A 19,247-nucleotide genomic window follows, 5' to 3' on the forward strand; every position below is an offset into this window, starting at 1 on the left:
ATACAAACGTAGTGATCCGAAGGGGCATGTGCACCCGAATGTTTATAGCAGCAATGTCTACAATAACCAAACTATGGAAAGAACCTAGATGTCCATCAACAGATGAATGGATAAAGAAGATGTGGTATATATACACAATGGAATACTATGCAGCCATCAAAAGAAATGAGATCTTGCCATTTGTGACGACGTGGATGGAACTAGAGGGTATCATGCTTAGCGAAATAAGTCAATCGGAGAAAGACAACTATCATATGATCTCCCTGATATGAGGGAGAGGAGATGCAACATGGGGGGTTAAGGGGGTAGGAGAAGAGTAAATGAAACAAGATGGGGGTAGGAGAAGAGTAAATGAAACAAGTAAAAGTCACAAACCATAAGTGACTCTTAATCTCACAAAACAAACTGAGGGTTGATGGGGGGAGGGGTGTTGGGAGGGGGGGTGGGGTTATGGACATTGGGGAGGGTATGTGCTATGGTGAGTGCTGTGAAGTGTGTAAACCTGGCGATTCACAGACCTGTACCCCTGGGGATAAAAATATATGTTTATAAAAAATAAAATATATTAAAAAAAGAAAAACACCTGGTTAACTAGTGAAGCTTCCAGACTTTTGACTCTTAACCTAGCTCAGTAAACCATGGATTCTCCAAATACTTATTATGAAAGAACAGAAGTGTCTATAGTCAAATGCTAGATTTAGCAAACAATTTGGTTTAATTTCCTCAGGACTTCTCAGAAGCTTTATTACATACATTGGGAATTGCTAAGAAAAAATTCCCTATCCAGAGTTTTCTAAATTCATGTAGTCACACAGTCTTTTACTCAGAGAATACTTCTTGACATTGATCTTCTTTGCTACACACTGGAAATGCTGGTAGGGTAAAAAACACATGGGCTTTGAAATCAGGACTGGAACTGAATTAAGTCTCTCCATGCTAGTAGCTTCATAGTCTTTGACAATTCATTTAATTCCCTGAGCCTTAGTTTCTACATCTGCAAAATAGGGTAAGAACATATTCTTCACAATACTTTGTACGTCAGCATGTATAATGCATGTGGCAAAGACCCTCAGACACAGAGATGATGGGTAAAAATGAGTCAGCTACTATTTTTTCCTCCTCTTTAACCAGCAATTATTCACTGGACATCTTCTATATTCCCCCAAACCATTCACAGATATATATTAATTAATATGATTTTCCTCACCATTAATTCAGGAAAACTAAAAAGAGTCTGTCCTTCCTATTTATTTTACTCCAGATAAAATTGTTACCTATTAATACTAATCACCTTGATACCAGACTCTGAATTCTTCCAATTTGAGGTTAGAAGAGATGGAGTAGTAGAAATCTCATTTATCAGAACAAAAAGTCCCTGTTGATTCATCATAACAAGACTTCACTTCATGGAATTTGGAATTTCTCCAGATATACAATTAGCAAGTCTTCACTTCCTTGGTACTCATAATTGAATTATAAATGAAGTTAGAAATTCATACATATAATCAGTATATAAGATGGAAAGAAACTGTGATGGTTAATTTTATGTGCCAACTTGACTGGGCCACAAAGTGCCCAGATTAAACATTATTGCTAGGTGTGTCTATGAGAATGTCTCCAGATGAGATTAGCATTTAAATCAGTGGGCTCTGTAAAGTAGATTGTCTTCCCTGCGTGAGCGGACATCATTTAATCCACGGACATGATTTAATCCATGTTCATAAAACAGAAAGCAAAGGAAGGAAGGGAGGATTCCTTCCCTTCCTACCTGCCTGCTGAGCTGGGACATTGGTCTTCTGCCCTCAGATTGAGATTTGTACCATTGCTCCTATGGTTCCCAGGACTTTGGACTTGGACTAGAATCATTCCACTGGCTTTCCTTGGTCTCCAACTTATAGACAACAGGTTGTGAGATTTCTCATCTTCCCTAATTGTGTGAGCCAGTTCTTCATAATAAATCTCCATATGTATAACCTATTGGTTCTGTTTCTCTAGAGAACCTTGACTAATACAGATTTTGGTACTAAAAGTGGTTCTAGAGGAACAGGATGTTAAGAATAAGTTTTCTGAATTGGTTCCAGAGTTTCTGGAATTGGCTCTCTAAACTGACTAGATGCAAAGATACTAACGGCTCTGTTTCCAATAATAAAGAGAATACTAATAGTCCACAGCATGACCTAGCCAAAACATCTGCATGGGATATTCCTAATCAACCCCTTACAAGAATCAAGAAACTAGGTAACTCTGTAATGATATTTTTGAATATTTCTTAAAAAACTAATGAATATAGTGACATTGGCTGGTTACTCCTAACATTGCTGGACAAAGTAGTGCAAGAAAAAGATGAGCCAAGAGGTTTGAATTCCCATTCCAAGCACCCCATAAAGGACCTAAGAGTTTCTTTATGTTCCCCAAAGGAGACCCCTATCTTCTGTACCTGCAAAGATGAAATTGCTGAAAATCAAATGCAGGACCATCCTGTGATTTTGGTGATTGCGTTATAACCCAGTTGAAATCAGGGCCTCGCAGGGTATCTACTATTAAAGTGAGGGCATCGGTTGGGAAAGAATGGGATCCTGTAGGCTGAAACAGGGACATGTGGGAAGACTTTGAAGAAACTGGGGACATTGAAACTAAATTCTGATGAGTCTTTGCCAGCTTGAAAAGTGTATGAAAACTCCATAAAAAACTTTTAGAACTGATAAATGAATTCAGTAAATTTGCAGGATACAAAATCAACAAATGAAAATTAGTTCTGTTTCCATATACTAACAACAAACCATCTGAAAAGGAAATTAAAAAAACAATCTCATTTACAATAACAAAAAGAGTAAGATACTTAGTAATAAACTTAATTAAGGAGTGAAAGACTTGTATACTAGAAACAAAACATTGATAAAAGAAATTAAATAAAACAAAACAAATGGACAGAAATGCCATATTCATGGATTGAAGACTTAATATTACCAACTGTAATACCAATCAAAATTCCAATGGCAATCTTTTACAGAAATAGAAAAAAAATTATACAATATACTAACACAAAAGACCATGAATAGCCAAATCAAACTTGAAAAAGAACAAAGCCAGAGACATCACACTTCCTGATTTCAAAATATATCACAAAACTACAGTAGTCCCACCAACAAAATTGAATAGAGAGGCCTGAAATAAATCCACAGATCTAGGGTCAACAGATCTTTGACAAGGGTGCCAATAACACATGATGGTAAAAGGATAGTGTCTTCAACAAATGGTGTTAGGAAAACTGGATATACATTCAAAAGAATGAAGTTAGTCCCTTATCTAACACTATACACAAAAATCAGTTCAAAATGCATAAACACTTAAATGTAAGACCTGGATCTGTGAAATTCCTAAGAGAAAAACAGGAGAACAGTTTAAATGTCTGTTTTGGCAATGATTTTATGGATATGACATGAACCACAGGCAACAAAAACAAAAATAAATAAGTAGGACCACTTAAACTAAAAAGTTTTCTACACAGCAAAAGAAACTATCAACAGAATGAAAAGGCAACCCACAGAATAGGAGAAAATATAAAAAATAGTCAAACTCATAGAATCAAAAATGGAGTGGTGATTACCAGGGCTGAGAGAAGGGGAAATAGGAAGTTACTAATCAGCATAAGGTTTCAGTTAAACACATGTATATGTTTTGGAGATCTGCTGTAAGACCCTACACCTATAGTCACCGATCATGTACTATACACTTAAAAATTTGTCAAGAAGGTCGGTCTCGTGTAAATGTTCTTACTATAATTAAGTAAAAGTTATAAAAAGAAAGTTAAAAATCCTATCAGTTCCAATGTTTGAACTTATTTAGATCCTGATTCAATATACAGATGTGGGGGGGGGGAGTGAGGTATATTGAACACTGGTAATATTTAATAATATAGTAATTATTATTAATTTTTAAAGATAATTTGTATCATTTTGAATATCTATATAGAATTACAGATGGATGAAATGCTATGATGTCTAATATTCTCTTCAACATAATTTAAGGTGAGGGAATATGGTAAAAATCGAGATCAGTCAAATTTGGCTGTGAGTTAATAAATGTTGGAGCTGGGATTGGGTACATAAGATGTATATTGGATGACCCACTGGCAAAACTAAGGGAAAGGAAATAAGAAAGAAAAATTGAATGTATGCTTGCCCCAGTGAAAGAAGCTCCAGATTTCAAAACATAGTTCAATAATCTTTCACAAATTTAAGATAAAGGACTGATGTCTTCTAACTCCCACCCTTCATGTTGGCTGTGCTGTGTCATTGTGATTAATCCAAGGTAACAAAGATGGAATATTGCATTCACAATGAGAAATATTTGTCTTGACTCTGAGGATGCATAATAACTCTCTGTATTTGGTAACTGATAAAAGGAAGGCATATGTCCAGAGGAAATCCCAGACAACTGGTATTTTTTTTAAATGAATTCTTTAAACTTAAAGAATTTTAGCTTCTGTGTATGCACAGCTGAATTAGATATAGACACAGTTTAAATAAATGGAAATAAGCACTATTCTCTCCCCCACACGTGCTGATCATAGTAGAATTACTTCTGTGCAAATATAGTTAACTAGGTTAAAGACAGGATGGCTAGAAATGTAAAAGGGAAATAGAAATAAAGAACAAGAGAACAAACAAAGGAAGAAATGGAGAGAGGGAGGGAAGCAGGAAGAAAGGAAAGAAGAAAAAGAGGAACGAAGGAAGACAAAAGTTGACCCTTCTTAGCAGAATGCAGAACATTTCAATTTAGTAAGCTTGGTGCAGCTGTTCTCATAAACCCATGAAGAGTGGAGCCAATTGTCCATTAAAGATTTACCAGCCATTCCTAATCTTCACTGTGCAAAGTGTCCATTGGAGATTTCCCTGTCCTAGTTGGTGAGGATTACTCTTCCTTTCAAAGTCATTTATGGTCACTGAGGAATCTAGAGTACAAGAAATGGATTGTTGGTTATATAACCAAAAATTTACATATGATTACTGACTTTGTCAAATCTCAAGTTGTCCCAAGCATTCTAATAGGACCTTAAATGTGTGCAAAAATAAATTTTTTAACTAGCTATGTAAAAAGTTAAATAGGTGGTATCTTAAAACCAGATCGTGTCCTTGAGTTTTGGGTTCAATAAGGAGTATTAACTTGGGAATAGTGACATTTCCCTCTTGACCCACTATCTCCAGATTTGTAAAGATGCAGCCAGGACTAAGACAATAATTCCAGTCGTCTGAGATAACTGAACCACCAAAATCTAGAAAATACCAGTAACCCTCTGAAATGTCCAAATACACTGGTTCAGATAGCTCAGTTATTTACACTCACATTAATTATTTCAAAGACACATATTGGCTGCATATATGCCAAGTACATTTCCTGGTAATATGAAGGTGATAGAAACAGAGAAGACTCCTCATGGAACACACAGTCTAGAGGAGAGTTAAGGGTAAGTCTCATCTAGACCCTAAAAGATAAGAATAATTTAACCAAATAAGGTGGGACACTCGGCAGCCTCCTCAAGTGACTACATTGATACACGAATCCTTGGAGATCTAGAAGTATTCTCACCAGGTTTCTTAGAAGGCCCCTCATCCTTTTCCCTCCATTCCCACTTCAGGAATAGTTTCAAAGAGAGTGCAGAAAAGAAAAGAACCTTTTTTTAGCTTGGGGAATCCAAAAGAGAAAACTATTCCCTACTTCCCTTCTGGAACTCTGGGGAACAGTATCTGCATTCATTCAGTCTGTAGATCAACAAATATTCATAGGGATCCTGTTTATGCACCAAACACATCTTTATATAGTTGTTGTTGTTTTTTTTTTCACGCCACCAAAGCAAGGCAGCAAAGGAGCTGAATGGCTTTGTGGGATGCCTAGGGTACAGGGTCCAAGATTTCTCCCAGTCTGCAGTACTCCAAAAGGAATGGGAGGTACAATGACTCTTTCTCTTTCCTCACCTTTTCAGGATGCAGATGTTAGCTCTGAAAGAGAGAAATAGAGAGAATAAGTGCCCCAAATGGACCCTACAATCATGATGGGGGTGGGGCACAGAAGTATGAAGCAGCATAGAGGACCAAATGAGATAAGTACTTATCCCAGGAGAGACCAGTGCAGGACAGGTAAAGACCAAGGAGTAGATACTATCTCTTCGCTATTGCTATGAGACTGTGAAAACACCACAGCTTAGATTAGACCTAGGAAGAAGCAGAAATTTTTTTTTTTTAATTTATTTGACAGACAGAGATCACAAGTAAGCAGAGAGGCAGGCAGAGAGAGAGGAAGGAAAGCAGGCTCCCTGCTGAGCAGAGAGCCCGATGCAGGGCTTGATCCCAGGGCCCTGGGATCATGACCTGAGCTGAAAGCAGAGGCTTTAACCCACTGAGCCACCCAGGCACCCCAAGAAGCAGAAATTTTGACTTGATGGTGCTTAAACCAGAAATTGAGAAAACTCAGAAGTAACTTAGTTTGTAATGTTTATAACCAGGGAGTAATGGTCTCTTGGAATGTATATTTAGTTGAATCATATAAAGTTATATCTTTTTACACGACCAAGACAACTGAAAATAGTACAACCTGTATGCAAGCTCTGTGCATACTCGTTTTATACATATGTGTTTGCAAAAAGAACCAGATGTACTTGAATATGAGACCCTTCATAAAACCACCTTCAGAAGTTCTACTTAAGGTGTTGTCATTGTTCAACTCTTTCTTAACCCTTCAGCATCACCTTATAAACAATACAAGAAAATCAATTCCATTAGTTCATATCGACTCTCCATGTTTGATTAGCAACTGTACAATATAGAAAAAAAAAAAAGAAAAGAAAAAAGACGACTTGCTTAAATCATGGCTTTATTCACCAAACTTGGCACTTCCAATCTTCTGGCAGTTTCCAGAAATCAGCAGACACATGTTTACTAGCTCTGAAAATAAAGGCAATCCCAAGATGTTTTAAGCAATGCCTACTGTGTTGTAATACATGCATTATCAAGGTGGCTGTTTTGAATGAAAACATTTATTTGGATGTATTAGCATATTTGTGGAAACCAGAATAAAGCCAAAACAAACAAACAAAACAAAACAAAAAAACAAAAACAAACAAAAAAGCCCACCCAGTCAAATTACTTTAAATCAGAGGTATTTAGGACAGTGACAAATATCTCAACTTTGACCAAATGGTCATTTCCCTTGAAATCACATTCTATCACTGTCTCAATTTCTATGATTCCTTGTATTTTCCCCACACTTTAGAAATAGCTTTTTAAAGGAGGCCACAGCATCAGCTCTGTTATGCAAGAAGAAAGGGGAGACTGAGAGAGTCCGTCACCTAGCCTCTACTGTCTCTCAAACAGGTATCTTAGCATTTTTACAAATATTACTCTTAATCTCATTTTTCATTCCCATCTTGCAACTTTATGCCTTCCTATTGATCTAAGTGCTGCTGCTCAGAGACACCAATGAGAAATGCTGCGAACATTCAATAAATAAAAAATATCCATCCACCCCGTACGTGATTCCTCTTTAGAAAACTGTGCAAGTAAAATAGTGTTTTTCTGCTCCTTCTTCGTTCTTGAGACCAAAGCCTATGCCCTGCATGTAGAATTAACTCCAGGGGATGAGTAGAGGATGTTCTAAATTTCAAATCTCAATCCTGGTTCTGCAGCCCAATATTGCCTTAGAGAAGTTGCCTTCTATAATTATTGATTACTTTGCACATACTGTAATTGAAGTCACATCTACAAAGATCTCAGTTTAGATTGTAGCATGTGTGATTTTTCCTGAATGAGAAATGCATGCATTTGCATTACTTCTATAAAAGAAGTTGTTTGAAAATGAGAAAACACTCTTCTGTTGCACATATTTTGCTAGTTTGAATTTAGCCAGGGATCTTGGTACATTTTTGTACACTGGGTACATTTTTCATTCAAATGATCATTTGTTTAAAAAAAAAAAAAGTCGCAAAGACCACCTGAGAGATGAGGTTTTTATCAAACAAGTGAGCCAATTCAGGATCGGAATTGTGCACTTCATCTCGGTACCAGGTATGGGCATTGGGGTTAAGTGTTACTGAATAGAATGGAAAGAATCCTGACCTAGATATCAGGAGATGTGGGTTATAGTATTTGCTTACCCAGCTATCTAGATTTCATTTGACTTCCCCAAGCCCTCATTCTACCATCTACATTCTCATTCTCATGCTCGCATTCTACTATTTACAGAATGAAGGAGCTGATACCCGATCTTTTCTACCACTAGTATTTTCTGAGCTTCATGCACAAAATGTGAAGGTATATTTTCACAAACAGCTGGTTGCATCTTATGGCAACATTGTCTGTCTTTCTTCCCTCATTCCAAGTCTCTTAAGAGCATTAACAATATTTTGTCTGCAGAGAACAGAATACTGAGGTGTAGAAGCTGAGAGGTTGCACTGGGAAGCGGTCTCAATTAGACTCTTTCAAGTTCTAAGTGACCAAAAACCTCCTCACAGAAACCTCCATTGATGGGATGAGAAAACAGCTATTTTACTGCATTTAGGCATCTACTGTATGACCTGCTCACGCCGAGAGTCTGGACATTCAGATAAGGACCTGAGCTTAGGATTCCCACCACAAGTTCCTGCTTTGGTTTTCACAGGACATCTGCTGAAATAACCACTGTGGTTGAGGCCACAAAAAGTTAGCGACCTCTGCCCTTACCACCTATAAGTAATAGGTGCTTGCTTCTCTGCTCTCTGTCTCCTGCTCGCTCATGACCTGGGATGGAGGTCTGCCCTCTCCTGGGCTCATTACACTCTGCTCCACTTCTGGGATTTCTGTGGAATAAATCTTGTGACTTTATTTCTTTTGAATGAGTGTATTGAAACTGCACCTTCAATCAAAATGACTCTGGGGTTACTTCCCCAAACGTGGAAGCTGAAATGCTGAAGAAGTGAACTGCCACCCCACATGTGTAGCTGATGCCCCCTCATTTGGCAGGTTGTGTGCTCTATCCATTTTTCATTTAATACAACAGCTAAAAGACCCCCAATACACTTGACATTTAAAAAAAGGAAATTTATGCCTCATGCCATTGGAAAGCCTAGTTATGGACTAAATCATGGCCCCTCAAAATTCATATGTTGAAACCTTTATCCTCGGTATCTCAAAATGTGACTATATTTGGAGAGGTACTTTAAACAGGAAGTTAAGGTTAAATGAGGTCATTAAGTTAGTGGGCCTTAATACAGTTTGACTGGTGTCCTTAAGAGAAGAGGAAACTTGGACAAAGAGACATACCAGGGGTACACATGAACAGAGAGCCAACCATGTGTAGAGGCAGCAAGATGGTGGCCAAATGCAAGCCAAGGAGAAGGCCTTGGAAGAAGCCAACTGTGACAGCACCTTGACCTTGGACATTTAGCCTTTAGAACCAGGAGAAAATAACCTCTCTTGTTTTAGCCACCGAGTCTGGAGTTTTGTTATAAGAGCCCTAGCAAACTCATACCAGTCCCTCACAAGGCAGGATATAATTTCCAAAGCCTAGTGAAAAATGAAACTGTGGTGTCCGTGGTTCAAAAAGTAACAACAACAATAAGAACAAAATACCATAAATGCTACTAAAACATTAGGCTTTTTTCCCTCTCTTAGTCTCCCTCCAACTTATCATGGTGGTTTTACTGTTTAGGTTTTGGGGGCATTTTTGTTTTTACTTTTTGCTATTTAAGTCATTCTAAGAGAAGAAAAATTAAAATGCTAAATTATTAGCTTGAATTTTACCATTCATCTCTATATTGTGCAGTGCCTGTTTTAGATACAAATATAAGAGCATTGAACTCCTATGCAGGATCACCACAACGGCACTACTCATATTTCATAGCCTGTACGTGCATATCTGTATCAATCTTACAATAGTGGGAAAAATGGAACGTGGAACAATGGAACGTGTGTGTGAACACAGGAATACACGTAAATATGTCTGCTCTCTTTGCCACCCCAGCTGCACATATAGCATTCACGATGAACCAGAAACACAGAATTCCAGGAAACTCCACAACATGTAGAGGCTCTGGAAGATTCCAAGAGAGCACACAGAAAGCCTGCCGTGTCTGTGACTGAGTAGGCAGGGGTGCCGACGGTCCAGGGAATCAGAACTGACTTGGAATGCAGAAAGCAAGCAAGGGCATTCTGAAAAACCACAAAAAACCAAGCAGCCCTGTGAGGACTTTTCTTCCTTGTGTATTACGTCCCTGTATTAGTTAACCATTAGTCTGAAAATGATCACTGGCAGGAAAGGGAAAGAAAGAGCAACTTTTAGTTGCTTTTCCTTTCAGTCGTTCCATGCTCATCAATAATTGTAGGAGGGAGTATTAGTAGAATTTATGTGTCTCAAGAAATGAAATAGAAAGAGTTGAGTTAGTTTCTGCAGTGTTTCCACTATCCCAGAGCCCATCTCTGAAGCTGGCAATTGCAAGTACTCTGAAGTGAAGGATGGGAACAGAAAGTCAGGAAAAGAGTAGTTTGCCAGAGGAAAATTGGGGTATAGTCACCCAAAATAGGGTAAATGGGTGCAAAAAAGCAAAAATAAAATAAAGGTCAGAGATATGTTAGTCATCCTGATCTAGGATGTCAGGGTAGAGAGATCAGTGCAATTAAGAAATTGTACATGATTTTTAACCTGGCAAAGTCACAAAAACTAGGCTGATGATTTTTCTGTTCCAAGCTAGGATCATCAGGTAAGGTTGTGTAGCTCACCATATGCTATGGCTCTTTTCCAAGAAGTTATGGTATTGTGTACAAGTTCTATTCCAGGATATTCCATTTGGATGCTTCTTTTAGCATTTCCCCTGCATTTTATCATTATCATCTGAAATTTACAATCAAATGATCTTAATCCCCCTGAAAGCATTTCTATTTCTGACTATTATATAAGAACTGCTTTCAAACATGCAGTAACTAGCACTGCAACTACTTAACTCAGTTCTATTCAGACTTCCCATGAGAATTCACTTCTGACTGAGTGGTTTTCCGCAGAGGGAACGGGGGTGGTTAGAGGGAGGAGGCTGGTGTGGATGGGTGCTGTCAGAGGAGGAAGAGGGTGAGTGAAAACAGGGGGTCACATTTACACTTATACACCACGTTTGTCCAGTTGTCTCCTGGGCCTGTGATTGGTGGAGCTCCTGCCCCTATTCAAAGTCTTGCCGAAGGGGATCTCACAGGTTCTCATGGAAGAACCTTCTCTACCTCATGTGGACTACTCATTAGTGTGTGATATCTTCTCCATATACACATACTCCCTAGAAAGCCACTCAAGAGGATCTCACTGGCACAGCTTGTACCCACAGGGAGGCCACCAACCATAAGGATCATCCTTCCCAGAGTCCCCAAGACCACTCCAGGTAGCACCACTGCTAATCCCCTTGTCAGAGCCCCTGGGTACCTTGACAGCTCCTGACTATGTAACTCTGCTACAGCCTTTCAGATTCTGTATTCTGATGACCTCATTCTCAGAAACCCCAGTTCTGTTCCCCACCAAAGCGTTTGCCCATTTTGTGTTCCACCCTGTCACACAAATACCAAAGCAGAGCAGCCAGGCACCCTTATGTTTCATGGAATTGTTAGTGGGAACAGGAAGATGAAAATAATGGACACCACTCTGTATTCAAAACCTTTGAGGAGAGCAAGCTTGGGTGCCTACAACTCTGTTCTCCAAGAATTTCTACCATGGACAGAGAATACACAATGTTGACAGGCCTCCAGGCAAATAGGCTTCTAGTGAGTCAGTGACCTCACTGGCTTTGTTTTGCCAAACGGAATGGGTGTGTCCTACTGCCTGGAGTGACAGCAGCTTAGACTCAAGCTCTGGACTCACTAGCAGTAAATAATTCTGATGATGACCTCAGCCAGGAGAAAGGCCAAGCTGGAGATTTTGTTCAAAATTGGGGAGTCCCAGGGGTATGGATTACAGAAGTGTTATTCTATTTATCTTAGAAACTTCTCTCTCTCTCTTTTTTTTAAAGATTTTATTTATTTATTTGTCCGAGAGAGAGGGAAAGAGAACACAAGCAGGGGGAATGGCAGGCAGAAGAAGAAGCAGGCTTCCTGCTGAGCAAGGAGCCCGAGATGGGGCTCCATCCCAGGACCCTGGGATCATGACCTGAGCTGAAGGCAAAGGCTTAACTGACTCAGCCACGCATGATACCTCTCACAGAAACTTCTGTCATAGAAAGTCATCTGGGATTTTTCTTGGCATATGGATTACTTTTTTTTTTTTTTCCCCATCTAGTGAGTGGCAAAGCTGGAACTAGAATCCAGACAATTCTTCCTTTTCTCTCCTCATGGAAAAATCACAAGAACAACAGGGCAAAGATTACTGACACTCTTACAGCTTTGGTATCTACCACATTTGTCCCGGATTATGGAAAACTTGCCCTAATACAATCCAGAGGACTTCTTATTCTCTACTCTCATGAGAAATGTTAGAAAGAAACTGTCAAAATTCTGTGAACTTTGATTGGCATCTATTCCCCACGTTTATATGACAAAGCCAAAGTCTTACATCTTATTTTCCATGGCAAGTACCCTGGCTCTTTCAGGTTTTTTTTTTTTCCACTGAATTTTTTCTCATCTGTGATCCAACTAAAAGGATGTCCTCATCGTCTGAATGATTTTATCTCCCACACTTACTCTACATCTCCCAGAAAACCAAGATAGGACTCTAGAATGCTAATGATTTCATGTCTCTGTAAAACTTCACAGCTCTCTCTGATGTTAGCCTCCCCTTCAAATACCTCCAGAGGTACGGGAGAGTTTTCACAGAACAGAAAACAATAAAGGTTTAGGTCATTTTAATAATAGAGAAACTGAAGGAAAGTTAAGTAAGAGTCACACAAAGACACTCTAGGGACATGACTGGGACACATGTGATCTTGTCCCCAGGCTACTAGACAGAACCTATTTATTATTCAAAGAAAAATCCTGCTGACCCTCTGATCTCTGTGTATAATTAGGTAAAGCTCAGATTCTCCTTGTGTGTGTGTGTGTGTGTGTTGTGTCGTGTTTGGCTCATGGCATTTAGTCCAAATAAACAGTTTTCCAATTGCTTACAATAAATGCAATGCTTCCTGAAAACTAACAATAATCTCATTCAATTCTGCCTTCCTCTTCTTCAATCATGTGACTAAACAAGGACCTATGAGACTATTCCCCAGGTCACCACCATGAGTGATTGAGTTGTCAGCCTTTCTACTAAAGCTCTTACCTGGATCTCAATTAGTGCTAATTATTATTGGGACTCCATTACCCAAGTAAGGAAATGCCTCTCCTGATAAAAGCAATGCTATAAAAAAAAAAAAAGAAATTTAAATTTGCCTGCTTCTGAATCAGAAGTGATCCCAATACCTGACCTGTGAGCAGGGTAAGTGGTAAGACAACTTGACAAGAGTATACCCCAACAGTTCCAAGCCATGAAGACCCACAGAGTGTTAGTAGGAGTATTCTGTAGATAAACAAAGATTACTGCCATTGGCATCTGGCACTGTGCTGATAGGAAGCCCATCCTATTGTTGAAGGACCAGCTCAAAAGGAAAGGAGTGGTGATCTCCCTTGTCCCCAACTCTGCTGCTTCTCACTTAGTACCCAGCTTTACCAGGTCTGCCTCCAGTCCCCAGCCGCACTTCTACGGATCTTACTTCTAGGACAAGATTTCTCCATCTTGACTCAATTGATATTTCAGATCGGGTAATTCTTTGTTGTGAGTGGCTGCCTATGCATTGTAGCATATTTTGCAACATTCCTGACTTCTACCCACTGGATGCTAGTAGCACCCACTACTTGTAAAATCAAAAATATCTCAAGACTTTGCCACGTGCCCCCAGAGCAAGGAACAAAGCTGCCCTTGGTTGACCACCACTCACCTAGGGTCACAGAGAGTGGGGTCAGGAAGAGGTCACATGTAAGCTGGTTCTCAGAGGATGAATTGTTAACCTTTCTGGTATCCCAGTACTCTCCCAGATTTTGTGGGGAAAATTTCTTTTTTTTTCTTAAGATTTTATTTATTTATTTGACACAGAGAGAGACACACACACAGCAAGAATGGGAACACAAGCAGGGGGAGTAAGAGAAGGGAAGCAGGCTTCCCGCCAAGGAGGGAGCCCGATGTGGGACTCGATCCTAGGACCCTGGGATCATGACCTGAGCCAAAGGCAGATGCCTAATGACTGAGCCATCCAGGCACCCCAAGTAGAGAAAAAATTCTTAGCCAGTGTCCACAAAATCACGTAAGTATGTATAGGTAAAATTTTGTATCAGAGACTCCCTCAAGCCCAAGAATTAATGCTCTCAGGTATTACTCTCTTTATATCAACATTAGAATCTTTTCATACAGGACTTTCCCAAAAAGCAAAGCAAAACCAAAATAAAAAACAAATACTGCAAATGTAGTTCAAATACAGACAAGTTTACAAGATAGAGATATCTTATCTTAAAATAACTGAAATCGAGTCACAAAATGGTTTGGCACAATTTAAGAGCTCATAAGCTCTACATTTTTTTTTTCTTCTATTCTGGGTGAGTTTGTTTTCCCAGCTCCACCTGCATCTCCTTTCCTTCCCAGAAAAGCACTGAATTAAAAGCAGGAGTAGTAATAGCTAACTGTTATCTAGCACTTACTAAGGGGCAGGCTTTAATTCTGAGCACTGTTCTGAGCACTTTTCCCGATACTTTTCCACGTCCTCTTATGGGATAAGTACTACCCTCCAAACTATGTGTGGTCCACAGTCCTAAGTGGACAGTGGGAGGTAGTTATCTAATGAAAAAGGAAAGCCATGCATTTCCAGGATGTATGACTTTCACAGTCAATACTACGGACATCTAACCAACTACATTTCCTCTCTGTCCCCTTTCCCCCTCAGTTTTCCCGCTCTTAGGAGGGAGGTAAATCTTTGTTTCTTCATTGCATCCTGACTAGTTTCCAGTGAATTCACATGATTTGGGTATCATCTACCATTGTTCCTCAAAGTCTGGCCCAAGAACCATCTGAGGATGAATCACAGTAGTCCTTACTAAAAATGCAAATTCTTGGGTCCTACCATAGATCCACTGAATTAAAATTTTGGAGGATGATGCCCAAGGCTGTGCTTTAAACAAGCTGTTTAGATGATTCTGATACATACAAAAGTTTGAGCTCAGTTTAGACTTTATGATTGGTTAGCTCAGCTAGTTAGAGCTAATTAGACTGCAGTTCAATTCTCAGACAGAAGAGCCAACTTTGCTTGGCAGTTCTACTTCTACCCTTTCCTTATTTATTCAGCATTCTTCCCAACTAAAAACAGCTAAACAATATGGGGAATTGGGGAAAACAGTCTGGATAGTTAGAGTCAAGTTTATTACCCAAACTGGAAAACTAATTACAGGGGCATTATTTGTATTCACAAGGGGCAATATATATATTTTTTTCCATTGGCATTTCTTGAATGCCTAACAATCAAGATGTAGTACTAGTTTCCAAAAAAGGAAAACATCAGTGAGACTTCCCCTAGGTCTTGGTTAACGCATGTCTGGGTCTTAGGTCCGAAGATCTTAAGGGCAGAAGAGCCTGTAATTCATTCTGTGGAGCATTCTGCAAGGTTACATTGTAGGTGGAGTCTTTCTATAAAATATAGTCCATAAAAGTTCTCAGTGGAGGGGCACCCGGATGGCTGGTTCTGTTGGTTCTGATCAAGTCATGATCTCAGCGTCCTAGAATCAAGCCCTGCATTAGGTTCCCTGCTCGGTGGGGAGCTGCTTCTCTCACTGCCTGTGTTCTCTCTTTTGCCCACTCTCTTGCTCTCAAATAAATAAAATCTTAAAAAAAAAAAAAAGCTCTCAATGGGATAACCAAAGCCAATTTACAAAGTTGTGCCATGGCCATAAACCCTGAGTAATAGTATTTCTTCACCCACCTAACTCCTGAACTCCCAAACCTCTCGGCAGTTTACAATCACTCTCAACCAAACCAAAGCTAATAAAAGCCTTTGAATCTTACTTTCAGTCATTCAAATCAAACAGTATCTCTGAAATAACTTTTACTTACCCTGCCAATGACAGAAATACTATCTGATTTTTTTTTTTTTTTTTTTTTTGGCCAAACTACATAGAAACATTGGTATTATTGTAGAGAATACATAACCAAAAAAAGGAGTCAGCTTCTTCCTTTGAGAAATACTAATTAGTAGCCTGGTAGTCAGTGCTTGGAAGGGAGCACAAGGAAGTGTCTCCCAGTAGAGGAGCTCCAATACTGTTTTCCCAGCAGGAACTGTGTGCCAGGACTGCTCCTTAGTTACAAGCAAGTTTTATTGTTTTCCCTAAACGAAAATAAAATAGTCTGGTGGTAGAATGGAATTAGAGAAACGGGACTTCATTTGGGAACCTTACCAACACTGTTCAGAGAGGGGAAATTCCCAGCTTTCCAGAATTCTCTGAATGTTTCAGACCACGGTTCCAAGACAAATGTCGCAAATTCTACTGCATTTCATCCCCTCAGTTCGACAGTTCGACTTTGACACAGTCATGTGATTAACGGTGCAAACTCCTTCCTTGACTTTGCACAGCTTTCTGTGCTTCAGCTTCTCCTCAGTAAAAACAAAACAAAAAGAAACAAGACAAAACACCTCATTTCACTTGCACGGCCCTCCCTCTCTATAAAAGACTAAGAAGTAATGAAGTATTTACGGTACTTTTTTTTTTTTTTTAAGAGGGTTCTACTTTCCAAAGCCTTTTTTTTTTTAGGTGAAGCATTAAGTAGCTTGCATTAGTCTCCCTCCCTGACACTTTAAAGGGAGAGTTAATGTGGTTAAACAAATTTTCATTAATTCCAAGTAGATCATAAAGTATATTGGAAGTAAAACTAAATCCTTCTCTTTTCCATTTTCGCTAGACCTAGATGTCCTGAAGATGTAAAGTCCTTTTGTAACTTTTCATTGTATCTCAGATTTCTAATATATTTGACATTTATTCTGTAACCACTATGTCCTGGGCTCCTTCATATATATACAATATCATTTAAGCTTCTTAACAACTCTGAAGACAGGACTCCTGTCTCCATTTTACAAACAAGGGCCTGAGGTTTGGAGAAACAAAGCAAATTTGTCCAATGGCACAGAGCCAGATTCAAAGCCTGGTCTCCTAGCTCCAAATTTAAAGTTCAGTCCGTTGTCCAATAGCCATTACTTGGGTAGGTACAACTGCTCAGGATAAATGAGTGATCAAAATTCAGAGTTTCCACTGTGGTAAAAAAAAATCTCTTAATGCTTTCTATCCTGTGCTCCCAGGAGTCAGTTTTTCATGTATTTTGCAAGGTTGACACACTCCCATGTTCTCGCCCTTCCCTGGTCATACCTGTTTCACCTGCGTGAATTATAATAGAAGTATCCACAGACATACTTCTTTTTTAGAAATTTTTAGAAAAGCTAGTCATTGGAGAGGATATGGAAGTAAATATGCATGACACAGAGTGACATGACCCAGAGAATTCCTTCCACTCAATTCAGTCTCTAAGTCACCATTTCTAGGCCATCCTCCTGTTGCCAGAGGCACATAATGCTGCTGCTAAGCACACCAGAACTCTTGTGCGATCTTTCTAAAGGTTCCCTGCAAAATGCATTGTTTTTATAACTGCCAGCTAAGTGATGCCTTGGCCGCATTTGAGGAAGAGTGGGGACATCCAGTGGCCACCTAGGTTGATAACAACTGAATTATCACCACAATGATATGTTACGATTTGACATAAACCCTTGTGCTGTGGAGAATGCTAAAAGATTTTTGGTTTTAACAGTTTTTAAACTATCGTAAGTGGGATCCTTTGGTACCCAGCTACTTGTGTTTAGAGTTCAATGGGCAAGTTTATCTCCATCAAATAAATTCATTTTGGGATACCGGGATCATAGTTCACTGCTCAAAATGACCTACCACATTAAACCAAAGTATGATGTAATGATGACATTAACTGCCAAAAAAAGAAAGAAAAGATTCTGAACATCATAAGCTGTTGGACTCAATCCATTTACATGGATGACCTTTTGGCCTCAGGGTGTGCACGTTATACCAATATTGATGAAGTCTTCCTTTTGGCAGTAGGAAAAGGAACAAAAAAGTTGGAGGGGACAAGAGGTCTCATTGGCCAGCTAGTGCAATTTGGGAATTGAAATTTTTTCAGTGAGGAACGAATGCACGTGTCTTTTAAGTTCTCCAGAATAATATTATTGAAAGGTGTTTGGTATTATTCTGCCATGAGATGAAAGAGTTTGGCCAATAAAAAATATGTTATATTGTTCTCCTGGAATGTGGTTTAGTTATTATGCTTGTAACTTTTCCTGCTGTCACATGCAAAATTTTAAAATCATTCAAAACTCAACATTCCTATCCTTATCTGAATAGAACAGGTAAAGTTGGAGGACAAGGTAAAGAGATCAAGGACAAGGACAAGGGAACTCCTAAGACATAATCTTTGGAACACACATCATTGTATCTGCCCTCCGAATGGCTTAACTCAGGGGCAGTCACCCTCAAAAAATCTGCAAATAGGTGCATGTAGCTTTGGGGTTTCCTCAGTGTTGGTCCATCCCCTGGCTTTCCACAATAGTCTCTATAGGTTTTAACAGGCTTGGCCTGTAAGCAGTTCTCCAGCCTTCCTTAACCTTCTCATCGATCATCAACACAACCGTGGTGTACAATCACAGGACTCTGCTCCCACTGAGATGTTCCTAATCAGAAGGAAATTAATTGAATCTTTGAAAATTTAAGGGTAAAAGACAGATGCTGGCTCACAGTGTTAGTGTTCCAAAAGATTTTTTTCCCTAATAGAAGACAATGTTTTATTCCATAAAAATAACTTGCAGTGTTGGAATGTCAAACATAATGGCAGGTGTTCAAACTCTCCATCTCAGAGTTTTAGTTTTCCTGCCATGCAGACTCTCAGCTATAAATAAAACCAATCCTAATTCTTATCCATTAAAAGTAACCAGAAGGAATGCCAAAAGGCACCCTCATAAAGCTCTAGATTTTTGCTTGACACCAAAAAAAATACAGGTACACACTGTACTTAACCATACGTCACCTACATTCACCTTAAATACAAAGCTCATGTACGCAGACCTAAGGGGTCTTCCAGATACTCCCCTTTTGAAGTCTGTCATCTCTGCTTCATAGTAACATGGTTTTGTATTTTAGGATTGCCTAGATTAAGGACCAAGAGAGTAGTGTTTCTGCTCAGACTCT

This window comes from Lutra lutra, chromosome 8 (assembly GCF_902655055.1).
Source record: "Lutra lutra chromosome 8, mLutLut1.2, whole genome shotgun sequence".
Classification (NCBI taxonomy): domain Eukaryota; kingdom Metazoa; phylum Chordata; class Mammalia; order Carnivora; family Mustelidae; genus Lutra; species Lutra lutra.